The sequence below is a fragment of the Corvus kubaryi genome, unplaced genomic scaffold, assembly GCF_017639235.1.
Source record: "Corvus kubaryi isolate FWS band 111438036 unplaced genomic scaffold, C.kubaryi_AGA036_p1.0 37387, whole genome shotgun sequence".
NCBI classification, from domain to species: domain Eukaryota; kingdom Metazoa; phylum Chordata; class Aves; order Passeriformes; family Corvidae; genus Corvus; species Corvus kubaryi.
In genome coordinates this window covers 6,229,672-6,254,221 of record NW_024581129.1, presented here as the reverse complement: position 1 = coordinate 6,254,221, position 24,550 = coordinate 6,229,672, and the positions used below count along the sequence as shown (strand labels likewise).

The window sequence follows — 24,550 nt, the reverse complement described above, 5'->3', positions numbered from 1 at the left end:
CCCTGAAATGGAGGAAAGGAGAGGAAAAAATGAGCATTAAGGGACTCGGGAAGCCCCTGTGCCCCAGGGAGTGGAGCATGGTGGGTGTCTTGTCACTCAAGCTCCACTCCAGCTTCTGAGTTGGGGTGGAAGGGAGAAAGGTGGGAGTGTGGTGGCAGGTGGCAGGGGGGTCCCAGTGCTGCTCTCCACAGCTCTGGGTGACTGTGGGCTTGTCACCTCACAGGGATGTGTCCCTCTTTCACCATTCCTGACTCATTCCCAGCTTGTTCCCTAGTTCTAGCTTGGTCCTCCAGTCCCAGCTTGATCCCGGTTCCCAGCTCACTCCCTCATTCCCAGCTTGCAGCGAGGCAGGACTGCCGGTGGGCGACAGATTTCTTACAAAGCACTTTCAGATTCCCCCGTTGGACTTTTGAAGCATCTGGTATCACTATCTCAGCGTCATTATGAATTAATTAACATTAATTTCCTGCTCTGGTATCTCCCATTGCTGGGAGCTTTAGCCTGGGCTTTCTCCCTCCCAACATCCCCAGACAGAAATGGTCAGATCCAGACTGTGCCTGACAGAAAGCCAGAGAGAATTCATATAACCGTGGGGCCATGGGGTCCCCATCCCTGTCACCATCCCGCACCATGGCAGCGGATGCTGCCAGGATCCCGATGGTCTGTTAGCCAGGGCAAGGTTGATCCTGGGGGAGCCGCAGTGCTGCCAGCACTGCCTGCCCACTTGCCGTGCCCCCGGCACAGGGGACGGGTGTTTTGGGGATGGGTGATGTGAGTGATGCCAGCTGTGCCATCCCTCACCTCCGTTTCCCCACAGGGATGCAGAGCAGGTGATGTCGGGGCTGTCCCGCAGGGAAAGGATCTTCCCTTCAGCTCTGCAAAACCCTGATCCTGGCTCCCATGCTTGTGCTGGAGGTACCAGTGATGCACTTCTCTGGGATGCTGTTCCAGGGACCCTGATCCCAAGGAGGCTGATTGCAGGGATGCTGTCACAGGGATGCTGACCCTCCAGATTTGTGAGGATGGGGATATGGATATAGCGGGCTGGCATCAGGGCTGGATCCTTTGCCCTGGCTGTGTTCATCCTGCTCCGTGAGTCACCCCGAGGGAGGCACAGCCCAGGAGTCTCAACCTGACGACCTGGCTCCTTCCCTGAGCTCTCACCTGCACGGGTGAGCCCTGGAGAGTCCAGAAGGACTCAGCGGGATGTGGGTGCAGCACCTGCTGCCTCCCAGTCCCATCCCACCCCACCGCTTGCCCCATTCCCTCCCCCACAGCGGCACAACCCTCCTGGCCCCCACTGCCACCCCCGTGCCACCACCGTGTGCCCCATGGCAGGGCCACAGCAACCCAAGGGCCACCCCAGCCCCCTCTGCAGCCTTTGCAGTGTGGGCTGAGCTGGAGGGGTTTTCCCCCAAACTCCGCGAGCCCCGTGGCTGGGGCGGGGTGGGGGTGGCAGCCCCGGGGGGGCCGGGGGATAACCCCGGTGTCCTACATCCCCAGAGCTGGCTCGGGCTTACGTAACGGCCGTGCTGCAGTGTCTGCTCTGCTCAGCGCCAGTGCCACCGGCAGAGCTGCAGCGCGGAGCCCATCTCCCTGGATATTTGCTTTTTGGGGACAGCGGGGAGGGAGGGGGACACCTGCGGGGTAGCTGAGCTTCAGGGAGTGGCCAGGACCTGGACGGGGTGGTTGGCAGGGCTGGCTGGGCATGAGGTTGGGGTGTCTGCCCCCATCCCCTTCTGTCAGTGACCTTGGGGGCCAAAGTTCCCCCTGGATGGCAGCACCCTGGGGAAGGAGGGGCTGGGAATGGAGAAAGGAGAGAGGGCCCTGCCCTGATCCTAAGCCAGAGGTGGGGTTGGAGACCCTGCTGCACCCCCTGCCAACCACGGTCCTGTCTTTACCCTCTCGGAGAGCACTGTGCAGATGGGGAAACTGAGGCAGGAGGCCGTGACATCCCGTGGGGAGCAGGTACCAGGGACCCTCCTGATGGGGAGGGGATGGGAACTTACCAGCTCCTTGGATAACCCTGCCTCAGATCAGCCCAAGCTCTGCCCCCAGAGCTGGTGTCCCTGCTCGGGGTTGGCACTCTGGGCAGCCTGGCAGGGAGGTGCAGCTCTGGAGTGTGTGACATGACATGGGGCATGGGGGGACATCAGGCCAGCTTCAGCACCCTTTGTGTCCCCAGCTTGTGTTCCCAGGGAGCCACAGGGTGCCAGAGCAGGAAGCTGTGGGGAGAGACCTCACTGCCAGTGGGGGACCAGTGTGTCACCAGTGTGTCACTGTGCCTGACCACTGCCAAGTGCCGGGGTTCATCTGGGATCTGACCCAGCCCTGGGAGCCCGAGGGCTGTGGGTGGGCTCAGGGTGCTGACAGCAGCCCTGGGGCTCACAGTGGTACTTGCTGGAGGTCCCTCTCCAGCAGAAATGTCATCACAGTCCCACTCCAGCACAGCTCTGCTCTGGCACAGCTTGCTGGAAGCAGGAGGGTTGGTGTCCCAAAGGTCACCCAGTGTTGTGGGGACCTGGTGGGTCCCAGGCCCATCCCGCTCATGCAGGATCAGTGCCACTGGCAGCTGGGCTGTGCCTCCGTGGTGCCTCGTGGCCAGTGCTGAGGTGGGGACAATGCCACCACCTGTGAGTGCCACCTACCCACAGGGGTGCCTGGCAGGGCAGTGTGGATGTCACTGCAGGGCTGTGGGAAAACCCAGTCTGACCCCAGTGTGAAATACGTGGTGTCATCCATCAGCGAGAGCCAGGATGCCCCCAGGGACCGAGCCAGTGAGACCACCCCTTTCTCTCCCCCTTTGCCCCTCGTTCCCAGGCTCAGCTGGCATTTCTCCCAGGACTTGATGGGATGGAGCCCAGCCACCCCCAGCATTCTGCTGAGTCCACTGCCCTCCTGGGCATCCTGAAGAGCCGCAGCGTGCGCCGTGCTCGGCACAGGGACCCAGCACCCCGAAGCCAGGAGGAACCAAGGACACCAGTGAGCTCATCCCTCCTGCCCAGGCTGGGAAAATCATTGCATTGTGCTCACTGCAAGAGGCTCAAAGGCCTTTGGTTCCCTTATAGGACACGGCTGGAAAGGAGCCACCAAAACAAATGCCGGGAGAAATAAGCCTTCAGTAGTGGCTACTTTCTTTGTGGATTTGGAGGGATCCAAACGTGCATCCCTCATGTTGGGGAGCCCTTTGGGGAAATCCCCAGTGCTTGGGCTGTAGGGGTAAAATTCACCCCAGCACAGGCCCTTCATTTCTGCCAAATTTGGACCTGTTGGATGATTCAAATGTTCGGGAAGGTCTCTGGATTGTGCTGCCCTTTATTTCTGCACAGCACAGGGGAGCCCTGGCACAATCCCCTGGGGGTCAGGGCACCTGGCATGGTGAGATCCTGCTCCCCAGCCAGGGTGGGACCTGGCAGTGAGGCTCTCAGCTGGCTGAGAACACCCTCCAACTCATTACACACATGGGCCAGCTAATCTCCATCTGACAGCGAGTCATCCTTCCCACCGTGCTGAAGGCTGGAATGACAGTGTGGTTAAAGGGGCTGATGAATTAAGTGCATCTTATAAATACATCAGATATTAAAATTCCCGTGTAATTACAGTGCAGTGGATTATGTGTGGTGCTGAAGGGGAAGCAATTCAGCGGAGCAAAGGAATTACAGTGAGAGAGGAGAGGCAGTGAAGCGTAATTGCACCCAGCTCTGCTCTGCTGGGGGGGTAGAGCAGGGGCTGCTTTGGAGCTGCAGTGGGAGTGAGGCCGAGCGGCCCTGGAGCTCTACTGGCAGCCAGGGCTTGTCCGGGACACTGCAGGCATTAGGGAAAGTGAATTGGACCTGAAGAGTTTCATGGAGGGGAGTGAGAGAGGGCTTTGCTCTGCTTCATCCCTTCCTCTCCCAGCGAGGAAGGCACTCTGCTCCCAGGCTGGCTCTGGCCACACGGATCTGCAAGCTTTGGCCATTTCTTGCTCCAGCATCCCACTGCTCCCAGGGCTCCCGTGTGTGACCAGCAGTCAGTGCTTGAGCAGATCTAAGACAAGAAAACCTGATTCCCTTTCCCTTTTCTCCTTTCCTTTCCTTTCCTTTCCTTTCCTTTCCTTTCCTTTCCTTTCCTTTCCTTTCCTTTCCTTTCCTTTCCTTTCCTTTCCTTTCCCCATTCCCTTCTTCCTCTTTTCTTTTCTCATTGCTTTCCTCTATTGCCTCCTCTCTCCCTTCTCTGTCTTTTCCCCTTTACTTCTTCCTTTTCTTCTTTTCCTTTTCTGTCTCCTTTTCCCCTTTCCCCTCTCATTTTTCCCTTTCCTCTCCCTTCCATGCTCCACGTTCCCAGTCCCCCAGGCAGCTGCAGGTGTGTGAGGTGCAGGCAAAGACTGGGTCTGGGTGACCAAACAGGCCACCCCATCACTCGCATCCTCACTCCTCCATGTTCTCCAGCATCAGTGGCACAGGGGGAACTTTTTGGTGCTGTGAGGAGGTGCCACCTGCAAGGGGCCTTGTGGTCAGAATGTCCGCAGAATGATTTGGCTGTGGAGCTGCCAGAGCAAAGGCTTTGCCTTAATGAGCTGGTGCTGGTTTGCTTGTTAATGATGTGCAGCAGTGCCATGGCCAGACAATTAAGCAGTGTTGTCCCAGGCTCTATTAAGGGCATGGAGATAGCCGGGTGTGAGATGCTGTGGGATCCACGTGTGCAGTCACAGAGCGGGGCTGCACCAAGGCACCCACCTGGGAGCACCAGGGACCCATCCCAACACCACCCACAGCGCTGCCTCCTCCTGCTCCTCCTCCTCTTCCCCTGCCTCAAAAGGGCTAAGGGTCACACAGGACATTGTCCCCATCGTGTCCCCACACTTGGTGAGGACGCGGGGCCGTGTGACGCCTGCCTTCGCTTGTGCAATGGCATTTGTTCACTAATTAGCACAATCTGGCAGCCCACACCGTTCTCCCAGTCATTAATTATTATTAATTATTTGTTATGCAAATAGGGTTGAGGAACACAGCGCTGAAGGAAGCACAAACACAAACAGTCCCGGGCCCAGGCGTTTATATAACATTTAGCGGGTGAGGGGGCACCACGGGAGGCCCTGGAGCCATCCAGACTCCATGTGCTGGCCCCTGCATAGGGTCCCCTGAGAGCTGGGGACATGTGGATGGCATCAATGGCAATCAGGGCTGGAGGGGACTGCAGGAGTGATGGATGTGGGGTGGAAAGGGGAAAATTGTGCTTTTCAGGGTCCTGGGGGATGAAAGTGATGGGACGACCCAAGGGTGGATGGGGGTGTGTTGGTGATGGGTGGCTGAGGAAGGTGGTTCTGGCAGAGGTGGGAAAGGCAATTGCTGAGTTTTGTGGGTGCTGAGGATGTCCTGTCCCACCTTTTTCCCTGTGGTCCATCCCTAGGAATGGTGTCTGGGGAGAAGCTGGGATGTTTCACCAAAGCTGTTTCAATAAGTGGCAGTTTCCTGTCTCCATCCTCCCAGATGAACAGTGGATGGGGCTGGGACCCACCCATGCATCCCCCCCAGTCCACTACCTGGTGCTGATGGGACCTTTTTTTGGTGCTCCCCACCCTCCCCTTCCCCTCCATCTGGGGCTCTCTGCTCCATCCATGGCTCCCTTCCCTTTGCATGCGTCTGATCTCACCATTGACCCCAAATGCAGCCACCCATCACATCCCCATATCATGGAGCAATGGCACTGGTGGCGCCATGCCACAGGGACACAGGCTGGCAGCAGCAGGGCCCTACCCAAGCCCTGCTTGAGCAATAGGAAAGGGAACTGAGGAAAAAATGGAAATTAAAGAGAGGAAAGAATTAATAAGGATCCTGCCTCAACCACAATGACGTTGTATCAGGAGAGCTGATACCACACGCTGGCTAACGCTGCTCCTCAGAGTGTTTTGGGAAGCAGAGAGGTTTTGGCCATGCCCAGGTGCAGATCTGGTGTGCTGTGAGTATGGTCTTGGTCCCTGCCCAGCCACTGATATTCCCTGGTGTCCTGCCGCTATCCCCAGCCAAGCGCTGCACCATGAGGCAGCTGTTGGCATAAAGCAGAACCCTGGCAGAGTGGAGATTTGGGGGAAGAAATCTATTCCACAGGGCAGTGCCCGTTCTGCTGGGTGCTGCTGTGGAGCCCTGCCCTGAGACACGGGACATCGTGGAAGCTGGAGGGCTGCTGGCTCTGGCTGCACAGGGAATCCCCCTATAGTCTATGTATAGGTCACCCTGACTACACTGAGCACAGAACAATCTGTGTGTTTCTAACAATCTCCTCTTCCATACACCAAGCTCCATGTGGATCACCTGTATATCCATGTGGATCACCTGTATATCCTCCCCAGCCCTGGTGTTAATTGCTTTTTGCACTTCCTAGATCCCCCAGTCACGGCCCCGTAAGGCTCCTTCCTGTGTTTCCTCCATCCCGGGGTACTTGCCCTTTAGGGGAACGTTTCCTCAGAGGTATTCGCAGCAGGGATGGCAGAGGAGCAGCACTTTGTACAAGCTGTGCTCAGAGCTGCAGCGATGTCCCGACAAAGCTCTCCCATTATTCCTGTGCCTGATGTCCATGGGTAGCTCAGCCTCTTTTCTTCCTTCTCCACTGCAGGAATCAGCTCTGGCTGCTGCCAGGGTTATCTCCATCCTCCAGCTTGCAGCACGCTCTGCTGGTTCCCCGTCCCTGCGAGGGCTGGGACTCGACCCCGGCCGGGCAGCACGTGCTCCTGCAGCGGAGCACCAGGGCTTTATTCTCACATCGCCAATAATAAGCTCGGAGATAAAATCAGGAGAAAAACTGGGGACTTCTGGAAGTTCCCCGCCTGCTGCCTGGGCACGCGTGCGTGCTCTCTGCCCCAGCCTGATCCCAAGCCTGAGCCGGGGGCTGCAGGGAGGGCTGAAGCCAGATGCCTGTTTCTAATAAAGCTCGGCTCCCGCCGTGAGCCGCGCTCAGCCTCGCCCGCTCCAGATGATAACGGCGGGGAAGCCGCCGCCGGACGGACCTCGTGGTACACGTGAAAAGCAGCTGAAGGTGAACGGCTCTTGCATCTATGCACTGGCCCTGATTTGTGGCATAAGGATGCTCTAAGGAGCATCTTGCCCCAGCCCTGTCCCCCGTGGGGGGCTCGGGGGGCTGCGGGGGGCCGGAGGCGCAGGCGGAGGCCGGGGCGCTGCGTGGAGCGCAGCAGGAAGGAAGCGCTCGGCGAGGACACAGCCAGCACTGCGTGCACGTCCTTACATGTGTGCTATTTTCAGCTTGACGGGGAGCAGGCCAAGTTCTCCAACAGATTGAGTTGGGAGCTGAAATCCTCCTCTCCTCCTCCCCGCTGCCCAGCACCCACTGCCTGCAGGCACGGCGAGTCCGAGTGTGTCCCGGGCACCTCGCTCTGCCCCGCGCAGTCCGTATTCCCATCAGGAGCCGAACGCACCCTGCTCTCTCTCCCAGTGGTGCCGCTGCCCCACCTCGTAGCAAGGCCACAGGATCTGACCCTGCTCAGGGGCCAGCGGCTGCAGCTTCTCCCTTTCCCACTTGGGCTAGTCCAGATACCCCAGCCAGCATCCTCCCAAACCCAACCCAATCCCATCACGGATCTTCAGCATCACCTGCCTTTGCTTCACTCATGCAACTCCCACCTGCTCTCTCCTTGCTTTTTTTCCAAGCAGAAAATATCCCTCCTTCCCTCCTTCCTCCTCTTCCCAAATTCCCCCTCCCTCACCCCCTGCACTGTGACCCCTCCAGAAGTGCAGCTGCTTTTGCAGCCGTGTCCTTGCCCTGCTTGAAATGCAGGAAAGAAACCAATGTGCAACTTACTGTCTCGACACCCTGTAATCATTTTGTCAGCCAAAAAGCACTTTTGTCAAACCCCCACAGGCAAACTGGGAGGGGATGGATTGGGGAGCGGCATCTGACACCACTCCCTGCTTTTTTCCCCCCTTTTCCCATCTGAGGTTTTGCTTTACAAGTGGGACAAGCATTGGGTTTTTCTCTCCTCTCCCTCTCCGCGTGTTTCAGCAACTGTCCAGAGAGTGAAAGGAATAAGGGAAATGTTGCAGGAGAGCAGCAAGGCCGGAGAAAATGTATTGCCAGAGGCTGGGTCTGCTCAACAAAGTGCAATTACGCAATGGGAGGAGAAAGCTGTTTGGCCGGAGAAGGGTTTCCAGCAGGGACTAATGGAGCCCCAGGCTTGGTCACCTGGGATGGCCCCAAAGTGTCCCTGGCCCCTTTCAGGTGCTGGGGGACATTAAATGGCTCCTTCTGTCCAGTACATGAGCTGCTCTGAGGGGTCTTACAGTGGGAGGTCAATGGCATTGGTCTGCTTTGTCCTGAAAGCAACAAACTGAGGGATGGCGGCTGCCTGGGCCAATCCTGGGAGCCCAAACCTTTCTCCAGGGCCAAGTCCCTAAAGGAGACAGGGTTGTCCTCAATGTCAACTCTTCCACTGCGGCTTCAGGAGGGGTGTCCCTTTCTCAGCCCCTTCAGCTTCTCTGATGAGTGTCTGGGGTCACAGCAGCAGGTGACAACAGCCCTTTCCTCCAGGAAAAGGGTGGAGGCAGTTGCAGTCAGCATTTCATATGGCCTTGAGGACAGATGGACTTCCCAAGGACAGGCAGACGGTGTGGGGGGGACAGGCTCTACTCCAAGTATGGGGACCTCTGATTTGGGCTCCGCAGCCTGGGAACGTGGCTCTCTCTTCCCTGCTTTCCTTTCGGCTGGCACTTGCCCGCGCACCGGGGCGAGCTGCCTTTGCCAGCCTACATCACATGAGCACCACAGGGAGTTTGCACAGAGCCGATCCCTTCTCCCTAACCTTTCCACTAATGAGGAAGCAAATTCCTGGGATGGCTGCAGCGCTGGAAGGTCAGAGCCATCACAGCATGACAGCCCCATGGCTCTGCCCATGGCCCCATCCTCCTTTCCCACATGCTTAGTGGTTTGGGGTGTAATGAGGATCGAGATGTTCCAAGGAAATCTCGTGTCCAGGATGGCACCTTTGACTGGAAAAATGATGTGCCACAAAGCAAAACGCTCATCGAGCCCTGCCTAATGAATGGGCAGTCGTTAACTCTGCATGAAGTGTTCGCAGGTCTCCAACACAGAAAAAAAATCCCCAAAACCCACTTGCAAATGCTGCTCGTCTAATTAGGATACCAGGGAAGGCTCATCCATCCTTATGTGTCCAGCGTGTCCCCGAATGCGCACGTGAAATCCAGGCCATCAAACACTCGGAGCTGGAGTCGCAGCAAGACGCTCCCGTCCGGAGACATGTCTTTAAATCATCCCCGAGCTCTGGGAAAACTGCAGACAGCTCGAGAGCGGAAAATGAAAAGGCGAAACGTTGCTCCTGGAGCTCTTGCCCTGAATTATTTGCTCAGCTTTAATAATAAGTTACACACAAGCCAAACTGAAGCCGCTCTGATCGTTTCATGGGGAAAACCAGTCCAGTGGATGCTGCAGAGCGGTGTCTGGTCCCTGGGTCCTCCAGGACCTTTGGGAATTGATGCGCTCTGGGAAGACGGGCTGAGAAAAGAGGGGAAAAAAAAACCCCTCTCTCTCTAATGGGCTTTTGTGCAGTATCCAGGTGTGGGAGCTGGGATTGAAGCTTTTCATTGATTATCCTGCAGTTGGAGGGGACGGCAGCGGAGGGGATGATGTTGCTCTGTCTCCTCTTCGCTGGCCCTGTTGCTTCCATGGGTGATAACTGGCAGGCACCAGCAGGGAAAACTCTGGGCTGTTTCCCTGCCTTATTCTAGGCTAGTTTAGCTAAATCTGGCTCGTTTAGGATGAATCACTCCGGCACTGCTGGTTGTGACCTGCTGGCCACTGTGCTTGCTGAGCTTCTGCAATTCCTCTTTTATTGGTGAAAATGAGAAGTTGCTTTTTCTGCCCTTTTCTCTGGGATCAGAGATTGCCAATAATGATTGCCTTAAACACAGGCTATTTCCCAGCTTGCTGGGGATGGGATTGCTGGGTGTTCAGTGCCGGTGGCACCAGGAGCCAGGCCAGCTCTGTGTTAACATGGTCCAACAGGCATCTTAATTTAACTCTCTGCAATTTAACTCTCCTTAATTTAACTCTCCCCTTTCTCAACTTTATCTTTTTTAATGGAGCAGAGTGGATGAGGTCTTGCCACGAGCCATGTGTTGCATCCTGCACACAGGGCTCTGGGCTGCTTTCCATGTGTTTCTCATGGAAAGGTGATGTCTGGGCTGGATCCTGCTCTGTTGAGCTGCAGTGGATCCCATTTTCTCTTGTGCCTGATTCTACAGGATCACATGGAGCACATGGAGCTGTTCACACTGAGTGCCTGTAGCTGAACACATCTCCCTGGGTTTATTGGTTTGTGTTTGCTGCTTTTTCTCCTGTTCCCTTTCCATGGGATTATTTATAGCCAGGCCAACTCTGCTCCCGCCCTCCTCTCCCTCTGACATACCCAGGTGTTACCTTGAGGAGGCAGGTACCTTGTTCCCAGTGAAGGATGCTGTCAAGGCTTAGCCCAAGGGCACAGGTTTAAAACTTCCTGCAGGAACAATTTGCTGCAGGAATTATGCTGAATCAGCCAAACTGGGTGGTTTCAGGGGATCAACCAGGACTGTGCTGAGATGATCTCACCCTCTTGCTTCCAGCCTGATCCCTTTGCTTGTGTAACTCAAACATGTTTTGCAAGGAAAATCTAACCTGATGATCCTTCTCCCTCTGGACTGAGCCAGGACCTGATTTCGGTGTTTCTGGAAATAGCAAAATATAATTTTTTCCCCACATCTTCTTCTCTTGTGACTCCCGTAAGAGCCATGAGGATTCTGTTGATGCCAAGTCATGTGCCCGAGACAGCAGTGGGTCTGGGCTCATGGTTAAAGGACGTGTAGATGAGGCACTTGGGGACATGGGTCAGTGGTGGCCGTGGCAGTGCTGGGTTAACAGTTGGACTGGGTGATCCTAGAGTCCTTTTCCAACCCTAATGATTCGGTGTGGTGCAGGAAGGCAGGGTGGTCTCCAGGAACCCAAAGAGTGGCTCCACATCCACCTGGTTGCCATCCGGACCCAGCAACCTTTCCCCCAAATAGAAAATGTGCTTTTGGGGTAAAAAACCCCTACAAAACACATTAAAAAAAATCAGTATCTGCAATGCCATCTGTGTCTGCAGCGTGGCACAGCAGGGACAAGCTGTGCCCAGACCGCCAAGCACCTATGCCAGGGAGCTGAAAGAGGTGGCACAAGCCTTCCTCCTCCTTTTCTCCCCCTGGGAGAGGAATGTCCTGTTTCTCTTGGGAACAACATATCTCCTTGGCATCTCTCTCTTTAGAAGCTTTGATTTCTTTTCCAACTGTGGCTCTCTAGCCTCAACAGCATGTCTTGGATATTTTTTTTCTCCCAGCAGTCCCCCTCCTGTTGATCCCAGGGGGAAGGCTGGTTGGAAACCTCTCCAGGAGCCTTGGCCAGAGGTGATGGACAGCTGGGGGCAGCGAGTTGCCAGTTCATTTGTTTTCCTCGATGGGGTTTCAAAAAAAGTGATGGGCTGATGAGTTTGGAGTCCCAGGGGGGCAATTTCCCTGGCAGCATCCAAGTTGTGTCACCTCTCTGCTTGGCTCTGTGACGACAGTGTTGATTTGAATTCTTCCAACTTAAGACTGATTTAAATGATGGTGAAGTTGGGGGGTGGCGTGTGGGAGTAGAGCACTGAGCGCTATTCTTTTTCGGTTGTCATATGCCTCCATAAAGACTTCTGCCTTGGGGATTTGCATAGATCCGTGGTCCAGATTGTGCTGCAAAACCCACCGGTGGTCCTCAAAGCTATGGCAACGCTTCTGTGCTGGCTCCCGAGGCAGATGAAGCTGGGAAGTTTAGGTGTGTTTGCAAGTCTTATGCCATGATTGTTCCTTTCTGGGTTTGGGGGATGCAGACGGGGCTTAGAGTGCAGCTGGGAGACCCTGCTCCCCTCCTGACCCACAGTGTTCCCCCTCCTCTGCAGCCCCATCCCCTGGGGAATGTCTGGCTGCACCTTTATTCTATTACTTCCTATTCTATTCTATTCTATTCTATTCTATTCTATTCTATTCTATTCTATTCTCCTCAGCATGTTCTGCTTTGCCGAGCGTTCCCAGCCTTGCACTCCAAACCGCTCTAATTTGATGGCAAGATGGTGAGGTCAGGAAAAAAACCCAACATTCTCAATGTTTTTGTGAAAAATAGGTGTTTGGGTAATGACCTCATGGGGAGGGAGGCTGCAGAGTGAGCCAGTCTCCTACCAGTGAAACCGCAGGAGGCGAACGAGTGGGATTGTGCAAATGTCCCAGCCACAGGGAAAGCTTAATTCGGTGGTTGTAATAGCTGAGGACACGCACATCTGTAGGGAAGCAGGCTCCCTTCCTCGCGCTGCTCCCAGAAGGGCTTGTTTGTTTAATTTTATCTCGCCGAGAAAATTATAAACGGAAAAAAAAAAAAAAAAAAAAGACAACCACCACTCTGTGGTTTTACTCAGCTGCAGCACAAAACCACCCCAGCGGAGCCTGGAGAGCGCCGGGAGCGAAGCCCTCGCCTGAGCCCAGGTATTTCCGAGGGGAAGAGGGGCAGCGAGGGGCCGTGTGACGGCGGCAGCCCCCGCGCTCTGCCAGGACCCCGCTGCCTGCTGGCACAGGGCCAGGCAGGATGGAGCCGGCTGTAGGAATCATCAGAGCTGGAGAAATCCGGACATTGCACTCGCCACTCTGCTCCCTGACTTCCACCCCGTGTTGATAAACCCCACTGCCCAGGGCAGCGGTGTCCTAGAAAGAGGGAGGTATTTTCCCTTTGAGAGGCTGGAGGCGGATGGGGGTCTCTGGGGACCCCAGCACAGCAGCCTGGCTTGCCCAGGCGCCACCAATGCACCTTCTGACCGAGCAGAGTGGGCAAGGTTGTATTTTGGGGCAGAAGGTTGAGATCTTTGTGGTGGTTGGTGCTTTGCAATCTGCCATGTAAACCCCGCCACAGAGATGGCTGGTGCGGCTGGATAACGTGGGAGCGCCTGTGCTCTGGTTTCAGCTCATTTTCCTCGCTGTCATTAGTTTAAATTTCCGAGGGAGCCTGGGCTTGGCATCAGACGCTGACATCCTTTAATTTAACAAATGTAAAAACGGGAGCGTTTCCAAGTGGAGTGATTAGAAACGTCCCGCTCCGTCCCGCAGCCGCGGTGCCGGGCGCTGGCCGGGCCGTCGCCCCGCGCTGTCACCGCCACCCCGCTCCCCCCGCCGGCAGGGCTGCGGCTGAGACCTCCCACACTCGTCACACGGGTGTGACATCCCATCATCACCATCCCTGCCCGCTGCTCAGCGCTGTCGGGAGCTGCCGATGGGCCCGGCTGGCAAGGAGCAACAGGGGGGCTGGATGCAGGAGCGCAGCTCGCCGAGAGGAGGGACGGGGACGTGCCCCCCGTGCCACCCCCGCAGCACCCACTGAGACCCCGTCACCCCTTTGCCCTGGCAAGGGCCTTCTGCGCCTCCGGGTTTGCGTAGGATGGCGCGTGTCCCTTCTAAGCTGCTTAATGAGGGTTAAGAAGCTAACGGGCTTATTTCCAACAATGATTTCCATAGCTCTGCAGGTGTCCCTGGAAGCAGAGTGGCCCTGCTCCCACCCGGGAGCATCCTGCTGGTGTTCCCACCAGCCAGCCTGTGCTGCCATGAGTTTGTCAGTCCTCAGCCAGCTGCCTGAGTCAAATCGGCGGCTCTCTTCAGGGTGGTTTAACACCTTGTTACAAAGATCCAGGCTGTGGTTTGGGTAGGGGGTGGCATCCCTATGGATACATCCCCCACCGCCCTGGTCCCTCTCACTCTGCCTCCAGAGCATCTCTGCAGCATCCCTGGGCGGTCGCCTGGAGACAGCCGCTGCGGGTTGCCACAGCGACGGAGCCTTCACTCAGCATCCCTCCAACTCTGCAGCCTTGGCCGAAGTTTGGCGAGAGAAAAATATCCCAGGGAAGGGATTCCACCCTCCCCTGGGGTATCAAAAACAGGGCTGGGGAAACTGAGGCAGAGCTGGTGGAGTTGGAGGCAGACATCAGGTGATGGAGAAGGGTTTGGAAATTGGCTGCGGGGTATAATGGGGTAAAGAGTGGTGGAAATGGGGCTAGTGGAGGGCAGGGGGTACCTGCATTCTCTGGGGTGGGGGTCAGCAGTTTGGGGGGCAGGTGCTGGTGCAGCACCTCCACACGAGCCCTCCCAGCAGCAGCCATTGACAGTCACCATGGCAATGTCGGCTGTGCTCAGGCATTCAGCATGTGCTGGGATGGACTGGAGGGGTGTGCACACCCTGGGGGGGATCAGCCACCCAGAACCCAGACAAAAACTTGGGGTCCCCTACACAGAATTGGAGGACTGGCCACAAAACCATCAGGGTCCCTCAGGGATGAGGTTCCACAGGGTGACATGGTGGCACAGGCTGATGCCTGGCACTTGGGACCTGCTGTGGTGAGGGAGAGGAGGGTGAAGCCCTTTGGGGTGACCGTGGCTGTGGTGCCCTCCACCAGCCCCACCACAAAGGGCTCCCCCCAGTCCCAAGCCTTTAATTACAGACGATGTCCGTGGAGGGCGAGGAGAGGTTACGTAACTTCAGCGTTTGGAAAATTCTTTCTGCTCCCTTATCGGCTTTATAAATATCTCGACCTGGGGCCAGGCCAGGCAGGGGGGAAGGCGATGACAAGGGCTGCTGCCAGTCCCCATGCTTGGGCCCCTCTGCTCACTGTGCCTCAGTTTCCCCATCTCTATGGACAAAAGCATCCCTGCTTCATCCCGCTGCTGTGTTGAGGGGAGAGCTCCTTGCTGCCTATGGGACCAGCAAGTGCTTTTCCCCTCCAACAGAAAAAGAGGGTGATTTTTCTTCCTCTCCTGGAATAGGCTTGAGGGTGGTTTTGGGTCACAGATCTCATTAAGTGGCAATTAAATGGCAAGACCAAAGAACCAAGGTCCTGCTTGCAGCACTTACTGCCTTGCTCTAATCTGGTATCACGTCCCCCAGGTTTGAATTTGTTGCGTCCTTCTGGCTGGTCTTTCACTTCCTAAAAGTCCCTGGGTGGGGGCCATGCAGTGCCTTTGCCACTGTATTTTCCCAGCAGGATGCTGGGGGTGAGTGCCTGCCCTGTTCCCCCTGCTCCACACAGCACCATCCCAGCCCTCCTGACCCCCTGCCACCGGCACAGCCAAGCCAGGGGACAGTGGGATGCTGGTGCGTGGCTGATGACCACTGCAGGAGCTCCAGGGTTTGAGGGGGGGCTGGAGCAGGTCCCCTGCTCACGTGCACTTGCATTTACGCCACTTGCAGAGTTCTGTGCCCGCGGGGATGTCGGAGGGCGGCCGGGGCCGTGTCGATAGGAGCACGCACGACGCACACAGCCAAGGGCGGCCGGGCCGGCGTTGTGTAACTCTCCGTGAGGCTCTTCACCAGGGGCATGTCACCGTGTCCCAATGCCACCAGACTTGTCATCCTCCCCAATGCCACCAGACTTGGCCCCTGTCCCAGCCATAGGGTCCTTTTGCTCTGTGCCCGCCCATTGCCATCACGGCCACCCAGCCACGCCAGGATGCTGCGTGATGTCTATTTTTACCGCTCAAGGGATGCTGGTGGGCAGGACCAGGACCCCAGAGGTTCTGCAAGCTCTTGTGGGTGGCAGCAGCATGACACCACCTTTACCTCCCCAAATCTTCCCTTGACAGCATTTTGGGTTTGCCCGCTGGTGCCCTTCTGCTTGTCAGCCCATGTGTGCACACACAGCAGTGCCCGGGCTCGCCAACGCCAGGCTTTGCACTTGCCTTGTTCATTGTAGGGTTGCCCAAGGACACACGTGGGGGCTGTTATTTTAGGGCTGGCCAAAAAAAAAATAGGGATTCCTTCATTGCTGCTGTGATCCTGCAGTGTGTGCCTGAGCGAGCCACCCACCAGTGACCTGCTCTGTGCAAAGGAGCAGGGAGGGAGCACAAGCAGATGTGCACCAAACCTTGATGGTTTAAAAATGACCTTTTAAATACCTTAAATGCCCAGATCTCTGCCACAGGCGTCTCTGTGGCTCGTCTGCTGAGCCCCTTAACAACAGAACCCAAGGCTGGGGCACAGAAATACTGAGTCCTGTTAGGGATCTCAGTGTCTGTCTGTCGGGTTCCTTCATGGCCACCTCAATTTGAACAGGGCTTTCCAAGCAAGGTGGGTGGCCTGGGAGGGACAATGGGTGGCCTGGGTGGTGGCAATGGGTGCCCTAGGATGTGGCAGTGGGGTGTCCCACAAGACCTCACCCCCAGGCTGTGGGCTACCAACCTCAATGGATGCTGACGTCGGGCAGAGATTTGACTTCTTGCTGCCAGGGCCAGGCTGAGAGGGCACCCATGGCTGGTCCCCGTGGGCAGGGAATGAGGGAGGATTAATTGAGTCTCTGATCTCTGACGGCGAGAGGGGATGGGAGCAGTGACCCCCCCAATGTTATGCAATGCCTGTGCTAAATCTTCATGCAGCAGATAAAGACAGTCCCCAAAATACCCTGCCCTGCCTTTGCTGCCCTTCAGCTACTTGGGTTTGGGGTCATGCCTGAAGTTTGGGGTTGTCCAGCTCTCCAGTGACAGCAAGGAAGGGTTGAAAGGGCAGAAACATGGGGACAGAAACATGTTACCCCTGGGAAGGAGGTTTCCTCCAAACAGGCTCTGCTTGAGGAATGAGAGCTTTAAAGGGAGCCCTCACAAGATTTGGAAGACACTGAAACTCATGAATTGGTGTGGGCAGAGCCACGAGCTGTAAAAACAGAGCACAGGCCTTTTTTGTCTTGGAGATGCCGGACAGCATCACGAGTGTGCCAGGGGAGTTGGACACCCCCAAGAGAAAAGGACAGGGATTTTTCTTCCTCTCCTGAGAAGATGGGGTTTGTGTCATGGCCATCATTAAATAGCAAGAACAAAGTGGTCTTGCCTTGGAACACTGACTGCCTGGCACCGCTGTCTGATCCACCAGTTTGGAATGAGTCTCATCCTTCTGGCTGGTCCTTTGCTTCCCAAAAATCTCTGAAATCCCCTCCAAGCTGCTTCTATTCCAACGCCCCTGAGACCACTAAGGCATCTTGGGCTCCCCACCACTGTCACACCGCGATTCCCCTCCCTGCCCCTTGGAAATGCCACTGAAGGTGCACATCCCCCTCGCTGGCTGTGGCTCCCCGGGGCCGCGGCCGAGGTGCCAGCTCCTGTACATGTAGGGAAGAAGCGAGGCTGTAATCTGAGCTCGGGAGCAATTAGGCAGGACATCGGCAAAGTCCCCGCCGCCCGCCCGCTCCCTCGGCCGCCGGCACCGGGCTCAGCATCTGCGGCTCTCGCTGCGATCGCGGGGTAAGTAGAGCCAGGAGGGCGGCTCTTCCCGAGCTTGGCATGTCCTTCCTCCCCGTTTCCTTCCTCCTGGGGTTAACAATCACGTGTAGGGCTCTGCCAACACCTTAACCCACGGCAGTGGCAAAGAGCACTGGAAACGCAGCATTTCAGAGGTGGAAATAACAACTTTGCTCTGGCACGGCCATGGAACCAGGAAAACTGCCCGCGATAGCGGGACACAGGCTGTATTTCTCACCGAGAGTTGAGCAATTGTTAATGTTTTGATGGAGCAGGAATGACAGTGGGTTTAAGGTCCAAAAAAGAGTGGAGGGTGCTGATAAGAGTTGATGGCTCAGCCTTGCTTACATCCCAACTCCTGTGACTGGAAGGGATGTGTGTATCCTGAGCTGGTTCTCATGGTCATCCTGCTCCTTTCCGTGCAGATTCCCAGCTGGAATGCTACCGTGGGGAGATGCCATCGCTCTCCCCACAGCTCCTGGCTCTGGCTGGCAGCTCCGTCGCTCCCAACCTGCCACGTGTTGTGCCTTCAGGATAAACATTTCCTGGGCGCGGGCTCTGCCCACACACGCGATTTCCCTGGAGCAGAGACACGGCTCGTGGAGTGGGGGGTTTGTGTTAGGTGAGAACAAGTGAAAACCTGCCTTGGGACTAATGGGATTTGGGAAAGAGGCCTCAATTGGAACAGGGCAAGCGGGAGGTACAGGATTAGTCTTGCTGCAGGCTGAACGAGGATGAATGGATCCAGATCCATCATCTCCTGCCTCTGACCCCAAGGTGTGAGAGGGCTCTCGAAATAATCCACGCCTGTGATATCCCAGGGATGCTTCCAATCACTGGTGTTACCTTCAGGATAAGGAACCCCACAGCACTGTGGCCCTCAGCTCATTTCTATCTGATTGGTGATAAAATCCACTTGGAGACATTTGCCCTTTCTGCCTTGCTTTTCCCTTTCTTCCCACGGTGGTTTTTAGCAGCTGGATGCTCCCCCCTTGGTCAGGGGCAGGGCTGGGGCAGGGCTGTTGGCTATCCCCTGAGCCTTTTGGCACATGCTGGATGGGAACCTGCCATTCCCAATGGAAATCCGTGTCCCTGTAGAGGCCCCAGCTATGGCAGGCAGGAGCGTGGCTGGCTGATTCCAGCTCTGCCATCATCTGCCTCAGCCTCATCGCTGGGGAGGTTTGGGGCTGGAGCTGAAGCCCAGCACATATGCAGATTTGGGAACATGCAGGAGGGACCAGAGCCATGTGATGGAGACGCCCCAAGGTCACTGACCCATCCAAGAACGCCCTCTGGCCCACACAATCCAAGGATAGAAGTTTCTGGGAGGGAGGCACCCACCACAGCCTGGGTAAGGAACGGGACTTTCTTGGGGACTTGCACAACCCGCCGGCACCCTGGGCACAGCTGGGCTAGGTGGTGTTTCAGTTCTAAGCCCTGGACACCTCCTAGCCATGAGTCCCACCCAGGGGGGCTCCTCTTTACCCTCCAAAGACCCCACTGATCCAGCATCAGCCATCTCCATCACCAGTCCCAGCCTCACCAGCTCCTGAGGCTCCTGGGAAAGTGGTTACCGTGGCAGGACACGGGGAGAGGGGACAGGGCATTGCTGCTGCAGAACCTTAATTTGCAGGGCCCCGGGGCTGCTGGGAGCAGATCTCTGACGTCCTGCAGGTCAAATCCTGCTGGGTGCAGGGTCCAGAGCATCAGCAGGCTGGGAAACCTCCCCTCCCCCTCGTTAAATCCCTTCCCCGGCGCAGGACAGTAGGTTACGGGACTCGACCAGAGGTTGGATTTAAGGAGATTACAATTTCTCCCCCAGGATAATCTAGAAATTCAATTAAAACTCTCTGTCTCCAGCCCGGGCTGCAGCAGGGCCCTGGGGCACCCTGTGCCCTGCAGCCATGGCCGGGGAGCGCTGGGGTCCCCCCGGGCACACACCAGGTAAGGGCTGACCCCTCCTCTGGGTTTCGGCTGGAGCCCCCCCTGCCTGGGGAGTAGCTGGGGCTCTGCCCCTTCCCAGGGAGATTTCCTGGGATATTAAAACTCGTCCTCTGAGCCGGGTCAGCTGGGGGGGCTGTGGGGGTCTGCAGGGGGCTGTGGGGAGGGGTAAGGGGGTACCTCAGAGGTTTGGGTGAGTGTCATGTGGACAGAGCAGTCTGACTGCATCTCCTGGGGTTTTGGGGTGTCCCTCGGCAGCCCCTGGTGCAGGTTGTCCCTGCCAAGGCCTGCACCCCCCCTTGCCCTCATCCTTCCCCCCAGCCTTGTCCTGCTGTCCAGGCGTATGGATGCGAGCAGATGGTAAAACAGCCAGTGTTTTTCAGGAGAGTGAGATGGGATTTCAGGACCTGGGGGGGTGGCAGGGCTGGCTGTGGTTTGGGGTGACAGTGGGTGCTGTGGTGTTCCCAAATCCCTCTGCCACTGTCCTGCAGCTGGGCAGGGGTACAGCACCCAGGAGCAGTGGGAGGCAGCGGGGCTGGATGTACAGCCCCGGGGTCCTGTCCCTGCAGGGTGTGGGTGCAGGGATAAGTGCTGGAGCTGGAACAGATATGGAGGCAGCTGGACTGGGATGCTCAGTCCCCACATCACATCACGGAGTTTGGGGCCAAATGAGTGCTCAGTGCAGCCTCTGAAAGGATCTTTCCCAGGATCTCTCTGATCCAGGGCACATTTAGCAGGAGTTTTAGGGTGCTTAAGCACAAGCCCATCACCCTGCAGAGGCCACCTGGCCCCAATGGTGACGAATGCTGCACGTGGCCTTTTTTTCTCCTCCCGTACCCGTGGCATCCACACGTGGCTCAGGGGGACAGGGATGAACCAGCATCTCTCTCAGCACCCCGTCACCTCCGGTCTTGCCACCAAGGGCCTTCCTTGTCCCACGTGCCTCAGTTTCCCTTCTGCATGTGCCACCAAGGCTCACAGACAGTGATTTCTCGGCCGCTTGTTGGAAATAGGGGAGTATGTGGGGGTCCTGGGGATGGGTATGTGCCCATGGCTGTTTTCTTCCTGTGTCCCTGCCAAAACGGAGCAGTTTTTTCTCATTAGGGATGTACTGTGGTGGGAGCCTCTTTCCTGACCTCCGTGGCAGTGGAGGGGAAACAGGGGGCCATTTATTCTCATTTCTCTCATTTATTCTTTCTATGTCCTAACCTGGCCTGCCTTGTGCTGACCCTGTATTTATCGGCAGTGCTCAAAGACAGGGCGTTGTAGGAGGGAGTTATTCTGGCCTTGCTGCTGCCCCGGCATGGCGCGGGGAGCCCCCAGCCCCGCTGCCTCCCCTCGGTTTGTGGGTGCCCGGTGCCGGGTAGCTTTGTCGGGACGGGATGAACAGGGGAGATTTGGGCTCCCTCGGCTGTGCCGCACACAGAGCTCCCTCCTCGCCGCTGACATTGCTGTCCTGCTGCTGGGGCATGAAGGGCATCGCCGCGGGAGATAGCAGCGTTATCTCCCGGCGCAGGGCAGCGTTATCTCCGGCGCAGGGCAGGCAGCAGCACCGAGGGTGACCTGCTCACACCGTCCCCTCCCGGCCGGTCACCTCTCCTGCTCCGCGCACACGGGACCTGCAAACTCATCATGCCCAAACTCAGCTCCTCCGAGTCCCCACAGGGACGATTCCACCTGAGCACAGCCCGGTTGTCTGCACACTTCCATGAGAAAATCCACGCTGGGAGGATGCAAGAGGGGGGTGGCGGCCGAAACGCGTCCCCTCCAGAGGTGCAGGGAAAGGTGTGATGATAAATCGCATTGACACATTCAGCCGGCTCTAACTAATGACTTCCCCGGCACTCAACACGTTTTCCCAGCGTGCTGGCTGTTCCCAACATTGTTGTAACATTTAACATCCCTTTTAAGAAAAAAATAAAATAAATAAAATTAACTGTGCAGCTGGCAGATTGCTGGAGACACTTGGATTCTCTGCGGGGAACCGCTCCGCGGTGGGAGCTGGGTTGCTGCAGTTTCGTGGCAGGAGTTGTTGCCTCTCTTCTCAGCTCATTAGCTGGGGCAATCCACGGCGTCGCTGCCTTCGGAGCCGCGGGGAGCCGGGGGCCGCTCATTCCCGAAACTCGTATTATGAGCCTGTTTTGTTTCCCACATGTTAACACTGTTAGCTCTGCACAGGACGCGTGGCACGAACGGCAGGGGATGGTCCCGGTCCTGCCCCACAGCCAGCATGGGCTTCCCTGCGCTGGAGCTGGACTGGGAATGGGATTAACGAGCAGTGATTGTCAGGGGAAGTTTTGATTTTGTTCCTGTGAGGGAAAATTGTGATAGGCAGGCTTGTGAAACTCCTGGGAAGCAGGCAGGAAGGGGGATGAACCGCCTGTAACACCTCTGGCAGCCCCCGGGGCAGTTCTGGCTGTGGGGAGATGACAGGGTGGTGCTGGAGGATGCACTCCTGAGCCAAGGAGATGTGGGGTGACCACGGGGATGTTGTCCCCAGCTGGTCCTGCCACGGGTTTCCATGTGTTTGCATCAGCCCTCTCCCAGCCTGAGCCTCCCGCAGCGGCAGCGTGGGGCTCCAGCCTTCAAATTTAAACCAAACCAGAAATTCAGCTTTCAGCAAACTCGAGAAAGTGTATTTCCAAACAAAACTGTGCTAAATAAAGGACGAGCCGCAGGCGGCCGCCTGCTCCGGCACATCCACTTTGCTGCCTTTATTTAGCCGCCGTCTCCCCAGGCTGCCGCTGCCGGCCTGGGACGGGGGGGGTCTGTCCCCCCAGGAGCTTCGGGAAGGACTAAGTCCGGGAATGTGGGGTCCCAGATGGGAAATGGGCTGAGTCACAAGAACTTCCCTGGACCCGAAACAGAATCGGCTCCTTGGGTCTGTCCTGGCATCATCCTGCAGCAGAGGGGTCCCTGGAACTCTGTGTGATATGGGAGGAAAGGGTGAGGGTGGGGGTGAGAGAGTGAGTGAGTGAGTGAGTGAGGGAAGGAAGGAAGGAAGGAAGGAAGGAAGGAAGGAAGGAAGGAAGGAAGTGAAAAAATGAATGATGATGATGTGAAGGAAGGAAGAGAGAAAAGGATAAACAGAGAAAACAAGAATGGAAGGAAGGTAGGAAGGAGGGATGGGGAAAGGGGTGCAGGCAGGGGGGAGCAGTGATGGTGACAGGGAGCCTGAGGGTCCCTGGAAACACCACCCCAGGTGAGAGCAGCACAGCTGCCTCCGCAGTCACCCGGCCACAGCTCCCCCTCCAGCACAGTTAATCCAGACCCCAGCTAATCCTCTCACAGGTCACTGGGGGCTCATTGCATTTTGTTCACTTCTCAAATGCATCTAGAATTAATTAAAAAACCCGACTCTAAATTCCTCCTGTGGCAAAAGCATTTGGTGCATTGCCCTGGGGAGAGCCAGAGGAGTGATAGAGGGGCAGCATTTTCTGGCCCAAAATGCTCAGATCTCATTTTAAAAAAGAGGAGAAGCGTTAATGGATGCACCCAGGATGAACAGGAGGAAGTCTCAGGGTGGGAGACCAGGTTGGTGCTGGGCAGCTGGCCTGACAGATCAGCTCTGCAAGGCCACTTCGGTCCTGTTTGACTTCCAGGGACTGTAAGATTGTAAATATTTGCTCTTAATATTAACTGTTTGTGCCTGTTTTACTCTCCCCTGTGGCCCCAAGGAGGGAGAGGATCTCATTCTGTGTATGAGCAATCCCTTGGTCTGCTGAGATGCCAAAAAATAACTTGCTCTCAAAAAATCAACTTTGGGGATAAAAAATGCTTGTGCCTGGATTGCAGCAGGGGGAAATGTGTTGTTTAGTGTAGGGTGGTGGCCCACATAGGTCTGTGTCCAGCACCTGGGAGGTTTGGGCAGGCTTTAGTGCTCCTGCTTGTGGTGCAGGGCTTCTGGAGTGTTTCTGGATTCTCAGGCTGGATTTGGGGAGCATTTCAGTAAACGGCAGTCCAGGGTATCATTGCGAGCTGGGATGATGCAGCCCCAGGCAGGTTGTGCCTGGCAATGCTCCCTGGTGCTGGCGCTGGCTGGCCCTGGACACTGTGTAATGGAAAGGGTGTGTTTGTCCCAGTGTGTCCCCGGGCACTGGAGCTGATTGCAATCCATTGGTCGATTGGAATGGACCGCATTGATCAGGCCAGCGGATCCGGCACAGCACGTCCAGCCTGGCGGCTTCGCTGAGCTCCAGGCACGAGCTGGGGTGTCACGGGGGGCTCTGCACCCGCTCCCCCACCACGTTGTTGCACTGTGCAGGTCTCAGTGCCAGCAAGGCAGTTCCACCCTCAGTGGCACGTCCCATGTCGCTAAATAATAGAGTGACCAGTGGCAGGGAGTGGTGTGTGGAGAGTTCCTGTGGTGCCATCTCTTTGTGGTGCTTGGAATGTGACACATGGCTTCTCCACGATCCTGTCCACTCCCTAATGCAGCCCCATGAGGGGCTGGAGGGTCCAGCAGCCTGGCAGGCTGTCACTAGGTTCCCCTACCACACGCTCACCTCCACCAGGGAGCCCATCAGGCCTGGGCCACTTCTCCCATGTCCATGTCACCTCTCTCTCAAGCAAAGTTGAGTGTAGGTCCTTGACCCTGCAGCTGAGCCTTCCAGAAGGGACCAAAACAGCTCCCCATTCCCCAGTGGCAGTTGCTCCTTCATGACACTTGGCCAGCTAAACCCATCTGTGACCATGGATGGCTCCGTGTCCCAATGGATACGTTGGGAAAGTTGCTCCTCAGGACATCTGCCCCAAGCAAGTGCCTTCCCGGGACCTTCTCCAGCCGGCTGCATGTTGGCTGTGTCCTCTCCCATCCCCGGGCAGGGGGACAGAGGTTAAATCCACATCTCCCTGTGCTTTCCCTCGAGCCCAGAAGAGCTGGTGCTCCAAGGTCAGCGCTGGGCTGGGCGTTGATCCATCTGGCACAGGCAATGTGAACTGATGGAGCCGCTTCCAGGAGTACCTTTATTGATATCTGTGTCCCAAGGAGAACAGCTCGGCCTCTCCACTTTCCTCTCTGGTGGCAGAGCTCGTGGGAAAAGTGAAGTGGAGAAACTCCAGGTTTTTCATCTGCTGGAGTTGTTGAGTGTCCCACAAATGCAATAAGATTTGTTCACTCACTTTCTACCATGAAAGAACAAACTCTAACACCTTCTCCCTTCCACCTGTGTATTTTTTGGGAGCAGCCCAGCGAAGGAAGGGAGAATTAGAACAGTGTAAGGGGTTGTCAGTCAACATGCAGCCCATGAGAACCACTGGCCAAGCAGCCCCTTGGGTCCCTGTGCCGTGAGAGGTAACGGCCCTGT

General features: G+C 56.5%; 1 protein-coding gene across 6 annotated transcripts in view; it reads left to right on the top strand.

Moving 5' to 3' along the window:
* LOC121668946 (ATP-sensitive inward rectifier potassium channel 12) overlaps positions 1–24,550 on the top strand; it is a 54,208-nt gene that overhangs the window by 25,119 nt on the left and 4,539 nt on the right. Inside the window, exon 1 of one of the 6 annotated variants that reach the window (XM_042037316.1) lies at positions 12,450–12,524. The exons of 2 other annotated variants lie outside the window; for them this stretch is intronic. The gene's annotated coding sequence lies outside the window, so the exon portion shown is untranslated. Of the gene's footprint in view, positions 1–12,449; positions 12,525–17,289; positions 17,307–19,140; positions 19,248–24,526; positions 24,538–24,550 lie in introns of those variants that run through there. 3 more of the 6 variants (XM_042037318.1, XM_042037315.1, XM_042037319.1) reach the window with 3 other exon arrangements.